Raw genomic sequence first — 20,000 nt, 5'->3', positions numbered from 1 at the left:
TATATATATATATATATATATATATATATATATATATATATATATATATATATATATATAAATAAAGCGAAAACTCTGAGTTTTTAACCTTGTTGGACACGTAAATACACATTTGATGTCTTGCGGATCTGCCTCTCCCCAACACACACACTTTAAAAATGGGTAAATGTTTACTAGTCTCTTTCAAAAATCAATTACAAGGTTAAAAACACAAAAGTCAAAGTACTTTTATCCTAATACGATTACAAAAAAAAAAAAAAAAAAAAAAAAAAACGTTTACGAGATTTCACATAGACTCGAAGGAGAGTTTACTGCAAGCTGATATATATTACTAGCAGGCCACTCGGCATTGCTCGCTCGTGAAATACGCTTAAATATGAGATTTTAATTTATGTAGATTTCGATTTTTTTTTTTTGCTACAATGACGTATGCAAACGCGACCTGAAACTGATTGGCATCGACCTGGTTGGCAGACGACTGCAGTGCCTGGCGAGGTACTATGATGCAGGGAGTGGCGGCAGAGACTTCCATTATCGAATCGGGCTCCTGAACCAAAGCCGCAGAAACACCAAGGTGCATGTCATTTTCTCCCGGATAGAAGACATACCTGCTATTATTATTATAGCGTCACATCTCTATTGATTATTATATTAGACCTAATATACAGCAGTGGTCCGCCGGCTCCCGGGATATTTATGCAAATTCAACAGAGATTAGACCATTTCTATAATGACCTGGCCCCTGTTGATTGCGATGCAGTGTTGTTCATGTGCAGTTCTAGGAGGTTCACTTTGAGAAGGGGTTAGTTTATTGCTAATCGTCAGAAGCGCCCTCACTGAGAAATGTTGACCTCCTCCTCGCTGACTTCTCAATTCTACTTTCCGACCCGGTAATAAAATACGCTTAAATATGATATTTTAATTCATGCAGATTTCGTGTTTATTATTAATTCTCTATTATTATATTGTACCCAATATATAGTAGTGATTTCAAAAGTTAAAAAAAATATGATTTGGGTGCCATCAGTTAGAATCGAAACTAAAACATTTAGCCTTTCAGCCTTATTCGTTACCCAACGCATATATGTACTATAACCTAAAAAAAATAATGTTGTAAAAAGTATAAATGTATATTTGCGCATGCGTAGAAGAGCACTTATGCCTGCCGAGTTCCTTTTTCCCATTTTGACTACTTAGCAGCTATTTTTACCAGCTAAAAACAAATCGAATTTGTTTCACATATCCAAATGGCTTATATATCAAGTCTGTAGACAAAAAAAAAAAAAAAAAAAAATGAGAGACTAGTTTGATAGAAACCGTTCCTCACACAGATAGACAGACAGAAAAACAAGGCCACTTTTATACACACACACACACACACACACACACACACACACACACACACACACACACATATATATAGAGAGAGAGAGAGAGAAAGAGAGAGAGATAGAGAGAGAGACACACACACACACACATATATATATATATATATATATATATATATAGAGAGAGAGAGAGAGAGACAGACAGACAGACAGACAGACAGAGAGAGGTGGAGATTATGTAAGCGGCAATTTCTGTTTGTTTGTTCGTTTATTTGTATGTCTGTCTGTCTCTTGGTTTTTTTTTCAAGAGAGATAATTACATGACAAATTCTGGCGTCAAATGGCGCTGATGTTGTTTAGAACATAAAGTACAATTTGATCTTAGCCAAAAGACAAGGAGTCATAAAATAATGTTTTTGTGACTAAGCATTTTTAAATGAATGAACAAAACACATCTTAGCTTTATTCCATCCATACCAACAACATTGTGGGATCTACGTTTCCACTTGACAGTTATAAAAAGGAAATGCGTTTTACTTTTCATCTACTTCATCGGTCCACAGAGTTTTATAATTGAATAGATATATAGTGCGCTAGCGTATAGTTTTAAAAAATATTTTTTTTTACTTTAATTTATTCATACCAATAATATGCTGCAGTCTTCGTTCGCACTTGAAATTTATCCAAATGAAAAATGCGTTTTTCTTCTAATTTATCCATACCCATGATATTGTTGAATCTGCGTTTGCGCTTGAAACTTACAAAAAGGAAATGCGTTTTACATTTAATTTACTCATGCCAATAATATTGCGGGGTCTGCGTTCGCGATTGACAAAAGAGAAGGTAATATGTTTTAATATTTATTTACTCATACCGATAAAATTGAGAGGTTTGCGCACACGTTTGTTATTTATAAGAAGGAAATACGTTTTATGTTATTTTATTTATAGCAATATAGTTGAAAGCATGCAACCTGCGCGGATTAAGTAAAAGGTCGCGTTCGAAATTCCGTGCAGATTCCCGAGTTGAACAGAAAGATTCCTGAGTCCGACAAGATACACCAGAAGAAGGTTGTAGGTTACATCGATCGAATCTATTTAATCAAGTTCTTACACGATGCTGATTACTCCTGCTAACATAAGTTTGAGAATAAACAAATAAAAACAAATGGAAATTGAATGGCTGCATAGATGCTGTTGTGTTTCAATTATAGATCGAATGGTATATATAGATATTATTTGAATCTCGACGCTTCCAAGTGAGCGTTGTCTAAAGATAGCGGTTTCAATCCTACCCAAAGCTGGCCAGAGGCTTACTTGGCCAAAACGTGGTGAAACAACAACAAATATGGATAGCAGTAATTGCTGAGAATGCAGTTAGGAGATTCGGAGTTCCTATCCCGTCATGGTTACCACCTGACGAAGGCCATAGGAATAGTTGGCCGAAACGTTGTGAAGAAAGATGAGGATAATCGTTCGCAATAAATAAATTAATAAATAATACTCATCTCAATAATGAATTCCAATAAAATAATATATATTCATTTTGTTTTGTTTGATTTTAATTGTTGTATTTGTTTATGAAAAAAAAAAAAAACAGCAAAAAAATAGCAAAAACAAAACAACAGCAAAAAAAAAACAGCAAAAAAAAATTAAAAAAAAACGCAAAAACCCCCCAGCACCCCTCCCCCCCCCAAAAAACAGTGCGTTTACAAAGGTAGACTCATATTCACCCTGAACAAGACATATCGCCACTTGGACGTAAGGGGCTATTATTTGGGACCATACATAGAAAAGATTAACAAGATGTTTGTTTACGTTACATTAAAACTTCTGCATATCAACACAGTGAGGGGAGCAGGTAGCAGGGAGGGAATTCCAAAGTCTAGCTGTTCGAGTGAAGAAACTATTAGAATAGAAAGCTTTCTGGCATTTAGGAACCTCAACAGTGAAGGGGTGAGATTTTATTGCTAAGCGGGTTTCTCGGGGATATGTATGTTGAGGAGGCACAAATGCAACGAGTTCATCAGAGCACATTCGATTAAAATATTTGTAAAACAGGCACAGACATGCAACATTGCGGCGATAAGACAGGGGTTGGAGCTTAGTTGACAAAGTGGGGCCTATTAGATTGAAAACTTTTTATAGGCCCTATCCAAAAGGGAGAGACTAGTGGTAGATGCACCAGCCAAGATGTGGCAACAATACTCCATGCATGGGCGAATGGTGGCCTTGTAGAGGTACAGAATATTCTCAGGTGTGAGTAGTCATCTAGCTCGATGGAGGGAACCCACCTTCTTTGCAGCAGCTTTTGCAATGTCCTCTATGTATTTGTTCACATTGCCCGCAAATAATACGAACGTTTAGTGCATTTTAGATCAAGAAGCCAGTATCTTCAGACAGTCTGATCTGGAAGTACCAGATAAATTGACAAAATGACAAAATAAAGCAACCACCCCCAACAGACAAACACTTCAGAGAATCCAGATCATAAATTAACAAGATGGCAATCGTCATGGTCCGTATCAAGGGAGATAATTCACATCATCCTCTTACTATTTAAAAGAAAAGAGAACGAGTAATGTTTCTATTCTGTTTAATTTTACATTTTTACAAAAAAAAAAAAAAATAATAATAATAATAATAATAATAATAATAATAATAATAATAATAATAATAATAATAATAAATGAATAAAAAATAAAATAAAATAAAATAAAAAAATCCGAAAAGCTGATAACCAGTTAATTTTTTTTTTTTTCTTCCGTTAATGATGTATTTTCACGCCATTAATATTATGGAAAAAAATCATTTTTCGTTTCTTCCTGAGTTGGTTTAGTCGAATGCTAAAAAATAAAATTAAGAAAAGAAAAATACAGATAAAAGCATAAGGGAAAGATTTATGATATAAAAAAATGATAAAAATTATCATCTTCGTGTATCAGTAACAATTGAGGCAAAAGTCTAGCTGATCCTTCCGACATGAAATTATAGCCGACAGGGGAATGTTCCGAGTAGGGAAATGATTTTTAACGCGACACGATGGTGTCCCTTCTTCACAGAAAGCAAAAATCGATTTGAATTATAAGAAAAAGAAATATGAAAAAAAAAGACAATATTTTACTATAGAAAAAATGTTTTCTATAATCAAGTAGCAGGAAGACCCAACGTCGCCCGGGATTTAATCATGATCACCGTTTCTATTACCATAGTTTTATTGACATTGAAATCGGTGAACTCGACAATCATTCAAATCAATTGATTGTCTGCTCTAGTTGGGGACCCATCGCGCTGCACCGGGAGGAAGCTTCACATGCCTCTCTGCGGTGATTTAATACATAATACATTCTAGTCTACATTGCACTGTAGAGAACCTACTGTTAATTTTATAAAATAATATTTATATATAATGGCTTGAATTAAAAAGTAAAAATGCAAAAGTCAAGTATCATGATTCAATCGTACTCTAAACAAAAGCATTAATTTCGAACCTGTCATATCAAAGAGCCTACTGTTGACTTTATATGCCTGGCCTTACTGTTTGAGCGGTGATAATAGCTTTTATTTAAGTTTTAAATGAAAAAGTCAAGTATCACGGTGCAATTGTGCTTTAAACAGAAACATTCATTTCCAAAGCGCCCCTGCCATATCAAAGAACCTATTGTTGATTTTATATGTCGATGCTTTCGGCTTATGTGGTAATAAAAATGTTTCAAATGCATTTGTGATGTTAGGCTGTGTAAAGATGTTAACTTTGGTCAAAATCGCCTGTTGCTTCTTTCATTGGATTATTTCGATACGAATACAAAACCTATCTAAGAACATTGCCAGGCACATAAAGTACCTTCCTGTGAAATTTCATAAAAATCGGCCAAGCCGTTTTACTTATCCATAGGGAACGAACTCACACACACAAAGTTCCTTTTATATACTAGCAGAGAGGATATATATATATATATATATATATATATATATATATATATATATATATATATATATACGAGAGAGAGAGAGAGAGAGAGAGAGAGAGAGAGAGAGAGAGAGAGAGAGAGAGAGAGAGAGGGAGGGTTATTATTGGTTATTTGTAAAATATGATCCAATACTAATCACATTGCTGCTTGCAATAAAACTGTTTAACTTAAATATTTCTGGACGGACCAAAGTACCTGTTCTAATAAGTAATGGGGAGGCCATCTTTCAAGGCATTACCTGCTCCTTTTTTGAAGGGGAGTTGGTTTATAGCCGATCGTTTGAGGCGCCCTCACTGATGAATACCGACAAGAACAACCATCGCAAATTTTAAATTTCATTCTGCTGTGATAAAAACCGCTTCAGTCTGGATATATTTTGTCTGTGTCTCATAGTTTGGAGTAAGTGGTTCATAATAGTCGAAGGCAACCCTAAGGCTCCCTTTTCATTAACTACTACGTTTTTTTTTAATAGTTTTACTCTACTTATCTTTGATTCCTCACCTTATAATGCTGAGTGTCTAGTAAAGAAGCATCAAGTACAATTTTCTGAGTCGTTGTTATGACTCAACCGAGAATTGAACTTTGGTCTATCAGTCCACTTGGGAACAATCTAACCACTGCTTGCTTATTGTGGAGAAAATGGTTTCCTTCTGTTCCCTTTGGTTAGATTTAGGTTGAATAGTCTTGGATCAATGTTGAAACTTTGTTTATTTCTGTTTATGTATAAATATTTTTTTTTTTACCAAACCCTTGATTCTGAAAAGAAAAAGACATTCAATCTAATATCCCTTTCTTTTTATTTGGTTCCAAATGTCTTATTCGTTGCTAATTTTGCTAAGTCCAACTTCAGTCTCAATACTTTTTCACACACACACACACACACACACACACACACACACACACACACACACACACACACACACACACACACACACACACACGCACGTAAACGCATAGACATACACACACGCACGTAAACGCATAGACAAACACAGACAAACATGCAGACACAAACAGACACATGCGCACACACCGACAAACACACGCGTTCAGACAGATACATAAGCGCAGACAGACACACACGAAGACACTGACAAACACACATGTACATAGATACACACGCACACGCACGAACGAACACACACACACTGACAGTTTCACGTAGATAGACAGACAGATAGACAGACAGACAGACAGACGAACAGACACGCGTGCACACACACAGACAGATACACACAAGCCTCAAAACATCGATTCTAAGAGAGTCACTAATTTCCACATGTCCTCAGTAACCAATAATCTGAGAAATGCCCCTTTCTCCAACAAGCATCTGCGACCCGGTATGCGGGGCAGGGCATTGGAAGAACCTAACTCCTGCGGTCGGCTCCACCCTACTTTTTGTGGCCACCTCTTCAGACGTGTCAGCAACTGACGAACTGATCAGTTTAGATGGGGTAGCTAATCACCCAGAAGGCATTTTCGAGTAAAAATCTCTTTTGCAATTAGATTCTAGGAAAGAAGTTGCCTCAAATACCCTCCTCCCCACCGGGTGTAGCACGGAGGAACAGGGGATGAGGAAACTGGGATGAGGGTTGAGGGATAAATGAGGGGCAAGATGGCCTGCCAGAAATTTGGATGGATTTATGGCCACAAAACGCAGTCGGTCCTGTGTTTTGTGTCCATCAATGTCTGTCGAAAGAATTGACATTTCTAGAGAGGACAGAAGATAATTTTAATTTCGGCAAAGAAACTGACAAAGTACGAGAGGGAGATGGGCGAAGAGTGAGAGGAAGTAGAGAAAAAGAGAATGACCGAGAAAGAGAGAGAGAGAAAAAAAAGAGAGAGAGAGAGAGAGAGGGGGGAAGTAAAGGTGATTGGAGAAAGAAAAATTGAGAGAAAAAAAGAAAGAGGGAAACTGATCGACAGTAGGAGAATGGAAAATAAGAACAGAAGAAAAGAGTAATAGAGAAAAAGAGAGAATGATTGAGAAAAAAGAAAGTGATATTATATATATATATATATATATATATATATATATATATAATTGGTCATATATATTTTTTTTTTAAAAAGAAATCCAGCAAAGTGCTCTATTATAAGGAAAATTCGGAAATAAGAGTGTATTATTTATGTTTCTTTACAGATAGTTAAGATGTGATAAGTCATCAGATGCATTGTTATTCCTTTCCACGAGTTAATGTTTTTATTAGTCGACGGCAGGGTTTCTCTCAAACAAAAGGTTTAACTGATTTTTGTCTGACATCAGTTTTTATTTTGTATAGAAGCGACGATTTCTAAGAAATTCGACGGAAGTAAAATAAAACACACACACACACGCATATATATATATATATATACACACACACACACACATATATATACACACATATATATATATATACATATATATACACACACGCACATATATACATATACACACAGATATATATATATACACACGCACACACATATATACACACACACGCACACACACACATATATATACACACACATGCTCACATATATATACACACATATACACACACATATATATATATACACACACATATATATATACACACATATATATACACACACACATATAGGTGTATCAGAATTTTTGGGGAATTTTTGACACCCCTAACAGAAAACTGCGAATAAAATATAGAAAACTCGTAATTTCTCTTTCTAAAGTGGGTTATTTATTTTCTTTATAGAATATGCTTCCAAAATAAACTATTTAAGTTGTTTAAAAAATAATAGAAATATTATTTTTCATTTTTTAAAAAACAGTGTTTACAAAGTGCGTGCGTGCGCTCAGGGAGCCATTTTGTTACGTAGTGAAATCAATTGATTTTTATGAGATGAATATTTTTCAATTTTTAAACTTTAAAAATCTATCAAAATTTTCCTATTCGTTCAATTGTTACGTTTTTTTTCAGGGTGAATGTAAAATTTTATGCTCTATCCGATAAACTGAATATAATATTTTAGACAAACGTTGTTTTATAAATTCACCCCTCCATTTTGAAATGTCTATGAGAATTTTAATAATTAATTTTGGTTGACATGTTTTATATATCACAAATTGAAGATAAAACATCAATAAATAAAATACTCAAATTTAAAACAACAAAAAAATATCACTTATCTGTAAATTTACCGGTAAAGTCCAAAATGTAAATCCTTCTTTTTTCGATAACCACGTTTTTTTTTGTTTTTGTTTTTTTTTACGTGGAAGCTTAATTTTTGTTTAGAATTTTCCAGTTAATATTTTTCGGTCAGTGTATATTTTTATATTTAATTCCTGGTTTCCTTTTTTTCGATATAAAGAAAAAGACGATACCATATAATGCAGATTTATAGTATAATAAATAAAAAAATTCAGGTATTTCTTTAAGATATTAAAAAAAAAATTTACATTTCATATCTTCGTCATTCCGTAATCCGTGTAAATCAAAAATTAAAAGATCTCAGTTTTCATGTACGATAGCGTAAAGGCGCCAACATAAAAAAAAGGACGATAAGTTATCTCCCTTTATTCATATAGGGTCAATATGAAGTCACCCTCGAAAATTCCTTTAAAATTACGGCCAAATCTGTTCATTGCAATGTGGCCATAAAGTGGGTGCCCATTTGACGTCACATCATTATAGAAAAGTGACCCCCCACTTTGTGACCATTTGTAAAATTTTTTATCTTGGAAACTACTAGTTTCGTTTGCCGTATATATAAATGGTTATTTCCGTTTTCAGCGCCCCCGAAAACCTTTAAAAGTGGAAAATTTGAAGGAATATAATCCCATATCGAGATTACTAAAGTTTCTGAATTAGTGTTTTTTACACTTATAGGCTTCCGTAGATAACAAAGTGATAATCTTAACATCCGGTTTCTTTACACTTCCTTGAAAGACACGCGTTGTCGCGATATGTGTTGGAAAAATCCTTCCATTTAAAAAATACATGGATTATAATACATAAATATGAATAAATTCTCATACAGGAAGATTAAAAGCAAGCATATCTTATTCATTAACCAGGTAAGTTATATATTTTGCCAGTTAAATATTTATCGTAAGATTCAACTAATGTTATTGTTCGACATTCCGTGAAATGTTAAGTGAAGAAATCCAAGGAAAAATAAATAAAATTGTTTATTTCTCTATTAAAGCTTTTATGATATTAAAATTTGGTCTTTGCTCGTTTTATTGAAATAAAATTTACGGGTTTAAATTACGTTTTCATATTGTTATAATCTGATAGACAGATAGGTGTCTATTCAAAATGGCGACTCGGCTGAAAATTCTGATACTGCTAACATACATATATATACACACACACGCTCACATATATATACACACATATATACCCACACACATACACACACACATATACACATATATAAATTTAAAAAAAATTTTCAGTCCTTAGAAATCAAGGGCCCCACTACCTGTGGCTAACACTTGAACTTTATATGAGATACACAGATATTCGAATGTTCCATTAAAGGTCTTTATCTCTCAAACACTGAGTTAATAAAAAAAAATGAGAACATAATTTTCCTCTACCCAATTAACCAGTTTCATATATTGCAGTATATCTTTCATTTTGGTCACTTGGTCTTACTGGTTTTTAGGATAAGAATTTATCTATTCTGGTGGAGTATCCAGCTCCGTTCTATTACTTGAGGTAATATCACTTGTAGAAGGTGCATCATTCCTCGTAAAAGCTAATGTGAGGAGATCTTCTTTGGGTTGGGAATACTATGTGATTCTGAATATTTGGTCAGGGTTTACTTCTAGGGAAAAGTATTCTCATGCCAGGTTGTTCTGACAAAGCCATGTAGAGAGACCTTAGACACTCGAGGATAGTGTCTAGTAGGCATTCAAGTTCTCTCTCCACACACACACACACACACACACACACACACACACACACACATATATATATATATATATATATATATATATATATATATATATAATTCTTTTAACTTTCTTGAAGTTTTACATTTGGATTTTACCGTCACTGGATTTTTTATCTTCCACCAGACTATCCATTCATGTGTAATCACCTTTTGCTTTACCATATTCCCTCAGCTTAACTTATTTTGTTTTCAAGTAAGATCTTTGACTAACTTGTTGTTTCATCAAATACTTCTGCATGCAAAATCCGATCTTGCATTTTGCTAATTCCTACCCTCTGATGAGAAGTAGAGTATTTCTTCGAAACTCCGCGGATTAAGGACTATCCAGTTATCTAGTGTTTCCTTTTCAGATTAAATATGTTTTTAACTCATTTCAAAGTGTTTTTTAACATATTTTATTAACTGTTTGCTCTCATATATATATATATATATATATATATATATATATATATATATATATATATATATATATATATATATATATATATATATATATATATATATGTTTGTGTGTGCGTGTGTGTGCGTGTGTGGTTACAAACTAATGCAGAAATTACAAGAAATTAAATTACTTGCAAGAAAACAAGTTTTCCAACGAAGAACTGTAGACTAAAGCCCTTTTTTTTTTTACGTATAGTTTTAAAGGTTGAAATCTCCCAAACTGTATATATATATATATATATATATATATATATATATATATATATATATATATATATATATATATATATATATATATATCTCGAAAAGGGGGTCTCAATCTTTTCAGATTATTGCTATAACCTCTCACTCTTTAATAAAATATTTGTAAAAGGGGTAAAAGTTTTAAAAAGTAAAACATTTCAATAAAATAAAAAATAATAAAATAAAATAAGATAAAAATTGCGGAAAGGAACAGGAGAAAAAATTGCAAGGAAAATAAGACAAATTGGAAGAAAAAAAAAGAAACTGCCTCCTACCCTCCACACATACACCCCGAAGAAAACGTCTGCAAATTGTGTCTGATAATTCCACTGTTAATAATTTGGCAGTGAACAACGTCCACTGACAAGAGGAATGGGCATCTGGAAAGAGTCTGGTTACAAATGAAGAACTTCCTTCTCTAACTGGGGGAAAAAAACGGCCTTTATTATTTCCTGGTTATGCAGTGAAGAGAGGGTTGTGGCACCAGGAGAATTTTTAACCACGGTGGAAAAAAAATCTTTCCACCTCCTTTCTAAAAAACTAAAAAATATCCATTCAAAATATTATCAACAGAGAAAGAGAGAGAGAGAGAGAGAGAGAGAGAGAGAGAGAGAGAGAGAGAGAGAGAGAGAGAGAGAGAGGAGTAGTGATTGAAAGGTAGAGAAAGAAATGGAGAGTAGGGTACGAGAGAGAGAGAGAGAGAGAGAGAGAGAGGAATTAAAAAAGAACAAGAGAGAGGGGTAAGAAGAAGTACAGAAAGAGAGAGAGAGAGAGAGAGAGAGAGAGAGAGAGGGGGGGGGAAGAGTTATCTCCATTCCATAGAACTCCTCAGATGCGCAAAAGCAAATTAAACCTGAACTGACATTAAAACAAGCTCGGTTCCAATTTATACGATGCATCCATCCAAATCAGTGCATTTAGCGATGGAAATGATTTCTCAGACTTAAGTATGACAGACTTAATTGAAGCATGATTGACAGACTGACAGACCAAAAAGCGAGACTGCGTAAAAAAAAAAGAAAAGGAAAAACTTGAACTCCACAGCTCGTGTGAAACAATTAAACCTGCACGAAAGTTACTAATGTCATGTATGTCCGTACCAGAGAGAACGTGGTTTCACAATTTTCATTTTCCTAGACTAGTTACTCTACTGTGGTTTGGGTGTCTAGTCTTCTCTACTATTTCACCAAGAGGTGTATACATACGCCCCCCCCCGGAGAGTGTTATGAAAAAAAAAAAAAAAAGGTGTAGCATTTACATAGATGAACTCTTCTTTCGTTTGTATTTACACGCAATCTCTTGTGTAGTAATTAGTTGTGGTCCGGTTGGCTAAACCGGACATGTCTAAACTCACATAGCGATATACTGTTAATCAGAGACTTGTGAAACGACGCCGTGGCGTTTGGAATATAGTACGTATGCTCCCCTTTTTCCGTTTTAACCCAGTTTAATTTACCGTTTTTGTAATGAAATACGATACCAATGTAACTGGACATCACACTTCCTAGTTTGTCTCTGATCGTGATTTAGACGGAAGGCAATCCCAACATACCTGGACTCACTTTCTTTTCTATAATACATGCCTGCCGAACCAACTTGCCTTGTTGTCTTATATACCTATGTTTCCATGTTAACGAAGCTGGTAAATAAAGTTTATTTAATTATAGGGATGTTGACATTTGTTATATGAAACATGATGACCTTTTTCCTTTCTTGACCTCAAGTAAGGTCAGTCTGATGACTACAGACGCTAACTATAAATACACCTGTGACCTCTTGCAAATGATCATTTCAACAAGCAAATCATCACGGGGGCTTGGGATCCGGTAAGTATGAATATCTATCGCCATACTTATGTAATCTATTCAAGTTCTTAAATAGCTTGGCTGGGGGTATTTTTTCCCCTCGGCCCCAAAAATCAACAAATCCGATCATTCCTGTAATCACCTGCTCCCTGCTGATTTCGGTGTAATGTTGGATATGTGCAGTTCTAAGAGGTCAACAGTCCTAGGCTTTGCCTTCTCTCTTTGAAGAGGGGTTTCTTTATGGCTCATCACCTCGGGCGCCTCTACCGGTGAATGCCGACGAGACTGCACAGGCATCTTTTGCAAGATCAGAGCGCTGACTCTTTCCGATCCTTGTGTCACATTTCTCACGGTGGGAGAAAAATAAATACCTTCTTAAGTAAATTTACAAAGGGAAATGAATCTACTATGTCCATTTCACATCCAATTCTTCTTAAATGCTTTTAAAACTATCGATCAAGAGATTGATCGAATATTAATATAGCTTATCAAAGTAACGAGTAAATAATATATTCGTGAGGATGTTATATCAGCCTAAAGAGATTTTGGTCTGATAAGAAAACCATTATAGAGCATTTAACACGGCATTGGGTATCATATTAGTCACCGTGCGGGCACGCACGAGAGATTTGCAGGTTTAGGGGGGGGGCTGGGCAGGAGTGATCAACATTCTTGCAGGGTGGATGGGGTGGTGAAGAATAGTAGATGTTAGGAAATATGAAAATCTTTGACAGGTGGAATGAAAAGACACCACTAATCCAATTTCGGGTGGTCTGCGATTGCGATAGGTGATAGGAAAACCCAGTTTATTTATCTACTTATCACGTTGCGTTTCATAGTTAACCATCTATTTATTAATTTATATCCGCTATTTGCATCTGTCTGTCTGCGTGTGAGTCTGTTTCTCTCATCTATCTATATTTATTATATAAAAGAAACTGTCTCTGTGTGTCAGTGTTCGTTCCGTATAGACTCCTTAACGGCAGGGTTTTGAAATTTAACACAATATATTTCATGTGCCTGACAGTGTTCTTAGATAGCTTTTGTATCAGAATGTCTTCGATAAGTATCGATAATCGATAAAAGAAGGGGCAGCTGATTTTGGCTTATAGAGCATAACATCTCAAGTGTATTTGAGCAGTTTTATTACTGCAAATGCAGAAAGACACAGCGTTTAAAATCACCAGGGGCGCGTTCGAAATGAATGTTTTTGTTTAAAGCACCATGATACTTGTCCTTTGATATATATATATATATATATATATATATATATATATATATTAGAGATGAGTATTGGCTGAAGAGAGCTTGATATGGGTATCTAAAACGGTCCCTAATTATCGGGTTTGGAACCGACGGTACCAATGACTTATCTCATCTAAAACTTTCTGTAAACAAAATATAAATAATACGCTCCTATTTTCCTTACCACTGAGCACTCTGCTGCATTTCCTTTTCAAAAACAAAAACTATATATATATATATATATATATATATATATATATCCCCGTCGATTTCGACGTATGATCTTCACACAACTGCTAAGCTGTCCAAAATCAACATATATTTACTTACATTGATGAAGGGTCTGCGTAGAACATCTATAGTTTTTTTGGGGGGGGGCAACTTTTATTCTCAGTCGTTGCAAAGTTCTACCACAGGCAGAACAGACATAAAACCTCAGGTTTTACACCAAAGTTTTCCTTCTAGACTAAAGGTCGACAACAACAACCTATGGGCCGCGGGCCAGATCCGGCCAACAAAGGCATTTTGACTAGCCCGCGAGCCTGATCACTCCTGGTAAACCTGATGATCTCTATTCTTAACATGAGAGATGGAACTTTCGAGTTCAATACAAGAACTGCTGTTATCACATCCATTTCTGCATAAAACATAAAAAAATACACATAAAACACAAACTGAGAGCCAATTTGACCGACCAACCGGCGACAGACATTAAGCGGGGGCAGCTTCAAAAGAACAATGTTGTCTCAGTAAGCTTTCTATTTCATGCCTATGAATGTGTGGATGTTACCGCATGTATACGTACGTAAGTGTATATGCTTGTAACTATTTGTACTCGAATGCATGTGTATATATGTTTTGATTTGTGTGTGTGTGCAGTTCGTTTGTGGTGCACTTTTCTATAAGACTTTCAAACATACACGTCATAATTTCATCCATTTCAATGCGGCTGATTTTTTTTTTCACCTTGACGTATTTTGAAGTTTGTTAGAAACTAATTTTTGATTGAGATTGTCGGACTGACTTCCTGGTACAAGTGAAGCCCTGCATGGAGGAGAACATGACCAAGAACTGCATATACTCCATCCCATGCAGTTGCAGAAAGGTTTACAAGGGTGAACATGCCGCCCCCTTAAAGTAAGGGTGGAAGAACACCGAAAAGCGGTTACTAAAGGGGAGACGGAAAAATCGGGTATAGCCAACCATATCTGGATGGAGAGGGGGGATCATCGCCCCCTATGGGATGAAGTAAAAATAATAAACAGAGAGTCCCACTGGAAAGTGAGAAAACTTAAAGAAACAGCTCACGTGCTCGGACATAACAACCTACTGAGCAAACCAAGCATAGAGCTGAATGCAATTTGGACACTTCTGATAGAGAGAGAAAACCTTGAATAACAACATAGGTTTAACATTAACAAAAACCAACTAAGAATTGTCCTAGTGACATATGGCCGAGTGGTCCTAGACGTTGGATCAAAGTTTACAGTTACCCAAAGGTGCGGAGTTCAATCTTGAACGAAGGCAGTGAAAAGTAACATTCAAAACAGAGAATCAGCAACTATGTCCCAGAGCCTAGCTGGAGTCCGAACACGGTACCCCCGTAATAATAATAAAGGGTTGGGTTCAAGACTCCTAACAAACGGTTGCCCAGTTCGATACAAAACACCTGATTAAGGCCGGAGGGCAAAACGGCCGAAACGTTGTAACAATAACAACCAAGATGAGGAAGTCAGTCCGACAATCTCAATCAATGAAAACACCTCATCTAAAAAATACAGACAATTACTAAACTAATTTTTATTTAAATTGACTGTAATTTTTCTCATTTTTTAATTAACGAATTTCGTCTGGTCCGAAACCCGTAATTACAACATAATACGACCCGCAGGGTCGAATGAGTTGCTAGATGCACGTCTTAACGAAAACATTTAACGAAAATGGAAATCTGCTTCATTCGAAACCTTACCCCTGATCTAATAATTATTTTAAAAAAAAAAAACATTTTCACCTGGTCAAAATGATAAGACCACTTTAATAAAATTGGCTAGTTTTGAAAAAATGAATACGAAAAGCTTTCTATATTACTAAAAGAAACTTGTTAGTGGATAAAAAAACATCTTACTAAATTATAAATGGCAAAAGGGAAACCATTATCAGAGTTTGAGAGAGGAAGGATCTTTGAGATTAATAGGGGTGGACTCTCCCATAGATCCATTGCAAATGAAGTGAATTGTAGCAAAACGGTCATCACAATATTTTTTTTAAGAAATCCAGATCAATATGGGCACAAAAAGAGTCCAGGTCGACCCCCCAAAAATAACCCCATCACTGGCATTGGCATGATAAAAATTTGCCCAAAGAGACTTTTTCAACTCGGCATAGTGGAGGAGGGTCTTTAATGATCTGGGGTGCTTTCTCGTCAGCTGGGACCCTAAAGTTGCAAGTAGTGAAAGGCCGGCAAACATCATTGAAGTGCATTTCAATGCTTGAAAATGCTTCTATCAGGACTGAAGGTCCACGTCTGTGTAGAAGAAATTGGATTTTCCAGCAAGACCACGTTGCGATAAACACTTCTCGACAAGCAAAAGAATACTTTTCTTCAAATAATATAGAATTGTTAGATCATCCAGCATGTTCTCCAGACCTCAATCCCATTGAAAATCTTTGGAGATGGATGGCAAAAGAAGTGTTCAGGGATGGAACCCAGTATGATTCGATAAAGGAACTTTCTGATTCAGTTTTCAGTACATGAGATAAAATTCCTTCGCAACTGATAAAAAACTTAGTCGCAAGTATGCCGAAGAGAATTTTTGAAGTAATTCGTAATAATGGAGGCTATACTAAATACTGAGAGCCTTTTTAGTAATTTATAATTGCCTTTTGTTAGATAAATTATCAGTGGTCTTATCATTTTGACCAGGTGAAAATGTTTGTTTTTTAAAAAATAATTATTAGATCAGGGTTAAGGTTTCGAATGAAGCAGATTTCATTTTTTCCATCATATTTTCCCTTTTGGCAATGGTTTCAACCATTTGTTTGATTAAAAATTCGATAATATGCGTAAACGCTTACTTTCTTAAGTGGTCTTATGATTTTGAACAGGACTGTATATATATATATATATATATATATATATATATAATGTGTATATATATATAATGTGTATATATATAATGTGTATATATATATAATGTATATATATATATAATGTATATATATAATGTATATATATATAATGTGTGTGTATATATATATAATGTATGTATATATATTATGTATATATATAATGCATATATATTATGTATATATATAATGTATATATATAATATATATATATAATGTATATATATTATGTATATATATAATGTATATATATATGTATATATATAATATATATATAATGTGTATATATAATGTATATATATATAATGCATATATATTATGTATATATATGATGTATATATATATAATGTATATATATATAATGTGTATATATGTATATAATGTATATATATATAATGTATATATATAATGTATATATATATAATGTATATATATAACGTATATATATAATGTATATATATAATGTATATATATGTGTATATATAATGTATATATATATAATGTGTATATATATAATTTATATATATAATGTATATATAATGTATATATATAATGTATATATATAATGTATATATATAATGTATATATATATACATACATTATATATATGTACACATACATATGCATGTATATGTATGTATATATATGTATCATATGGATACACGTATATGTATGTATATATATATATGTATACATACATATAAATGTATACATGTGGTACATATGTATGTATACATATGTACATGTACATGTATACATTTATGTATATACATGTATATATATATATGTATACAATAAAATCACCTAAAATGTATATATATATGTATACAATAAAATCACCTAAATTAAAAGAACACAGAAAATGTATGCAAAGATAGATGTATACGTATATATATACGGATGTACGAATATATATGTATGTATACATACATATACCTGTATACTTATATATGTATACATATACATGTATACATATACATGTATACATATATATGTATATATATGTATGTATGTATGTATGTATTTATGTGTCAGGTCATGTCATATGCTACCGATACCATGTAACCCAGTACTACCTGCCTCATGGTCGGGTTACCGGCGACTAAACAAGTTTGGTGGGGAGGGTGGCTAGTCTTTTCTTTTTTTTTTAATTACATTTTCACCCCAAACAAGGCACATTGCCACGTTTGTGTAGGGGGCTACTATCAGGGGCAGCAACTACTGGGGCACTATGTTGGGATTTGGGCAGCAAGATGTCGGTTCACGTTACACTTGAACTTCTGCATGTCAGTACAGTTAGGGAAACAGGGACTTGGAATGGAATTCCAGATTCTAGTGGTTCTGGGGAAGAAACTACTGGAGTAGAAAGATCTTTTACATTTAGGGATCTCTACTGTGTGGGGATGGGATTTAGCTGCCTGTAGGGTGTCTCCGTCGTGGGGGCACAAGTATCTGCAGTTCGTCAGAGCATTCACCTTTAAAATACTTGTAGGACAGGCAGAAGGATGCAACGTTTCGTCGATGGGACAGACGCTGAAGCTTAGATGCCAGTTCAGGGCCTATCAGATTGTCGACTCTCTTTTGAACCTTGTCTAGGAGCGAGAGACTAGCAGCAGATGCACCAGCCCAAATATGACAACAATACTCCATACATGGGCGAATGGTGGCCTTATAGAGGTAAAGGATACTTTCAGTTGTCAGTAGTTTTCTAGCACGGTAGATATATAGTCTCCCTGAAGGATTAAAAACAAGACCTTCGAAAGGGTGAATGAACCCTTTTTCGGGGTCAACAGTCAACTAGCACCGTGTGTGTTTGTGTGTATGTATGTGTGTGTTGGGGTGGAGAGGGCTCCTGTAAGCCATGGCGAAGGCAACCTTTCTAGGAGAAGCAAATCTCTGATTTAAAAAAAACATAAAGTGGGAGACCAGTACCCGCATTAAGCTGGTCTACAGTTTTACTTGTTGCTGGCTATCTTGCTTTTGCTTGTTGCTGGATCTCAACATTTTGAACCGAGAGAGAGAGAGAGAGAGAGAGAGAGAGAGAGAGAGAGAGAGAGAGAGAGAGAGAGAGACTTAGCTGTCGTACAAAGCTAAGACTCTGTAACATCATCTGTGTATAGATACTCCCTCAGGGATTTGTCTAAAAATAGTCGTGTGGCGATGGAAGTCATTTTTGGGCTCATGGACTTTAAGTATCTGAGGGAGTGGCACTCGTCTGACAAGACGTTGCAATCATCATGATGTATGTATGTATGTGTGTGTGCATATATATATATATATATATATATATATATATATATATATATATATATATATATATATATATATATATATAGGCAAATAAAAGACGGGCTAAATAAAAATAAAGCATAATCTATACTCTCACTTAAGAAGAGATTTTAAAAATTCTTTTCATACGTTTTCCTTTTTATAAACTATTTATTTTCCTATTTCTTCTGCTTATCCATTCCGGCACCTCAGCTGCCAATCCTGGGTTATAAGAGCTGTAAAGCCAGAATTACTATTTGTCAAGAAAGCTGAAAAGGCCAACTAAATCTGGATGAGGTGAAACGAACAAGGCGGAATCCATTTTAGCCTCCTTGAAAATTTGCTAAAAATATAAAACTTGGGAGATTTCTTCGAAAAAAAAAAAAAGAAAAAAGAAAACACATAAACAAAGGAACAAAAAAAAAATAACAAAAACAAAACAACATTTCTTTCAATAAGAAAAAAAAACCCAATGGATAACAGGAAATCGTTTTGAATTTATTTAGCTATCTTACCCTCATTATACATTCTCTCTCTCTCTCTCTCTCTCTCTCTCTCTCTCTCTCTCACACACACACACACACACACACACCCGCACACACACACACACACACACCCGCACACACACACACACACACACACACACAC

The 20,000-nt window shown here is 34.6% G+C and overlaps 1 protein-coding gene and 1 long non-coding RNA gene across 3 annotated transcripts in view; one reads left to right on the top strand and one right to left on the bottom strand.

Annotated features, from left to right (window-relative positions):
• The window catches only part of LOC145242616 (fibroblast growth factor receptor-like 1), a 525,879-nt gene that overhangs the window by 159,745 nt on the left and 346,134 nt on the right, over window positions 1-20,000 (bottom strand). The window lies entirely within an intron of this gene.
• Window positions 1-20,000, top strand: part of LOC145242618 (uncharacterized) — a 175,963-nt gene that overhangs the window by 146,061 nt on the left and 9,902 nt on the right. The gene's annotated exons all lie outside the window — the stretch shown is intronic.

Source organism: Euprymna scolopes, chromosome 21 (genome assembly GCF_053919585.1).
Source record: "Euprymna scolopes isolate OS-2025 chromosome 21, ASM5391958v1, whole genome shotgun sequence".
Taxonomy (NCBI): Eukaryota; Metazoa; Mollusca; class Cephalopoda; order Sepiida; family Sepiolidae; genus Euprymna; species Euprymna scolopes.
Note: the sequence above shows the minus strand (reverse complement) of the source record. Positions and strands in the feature narration are given on the sequence as shown.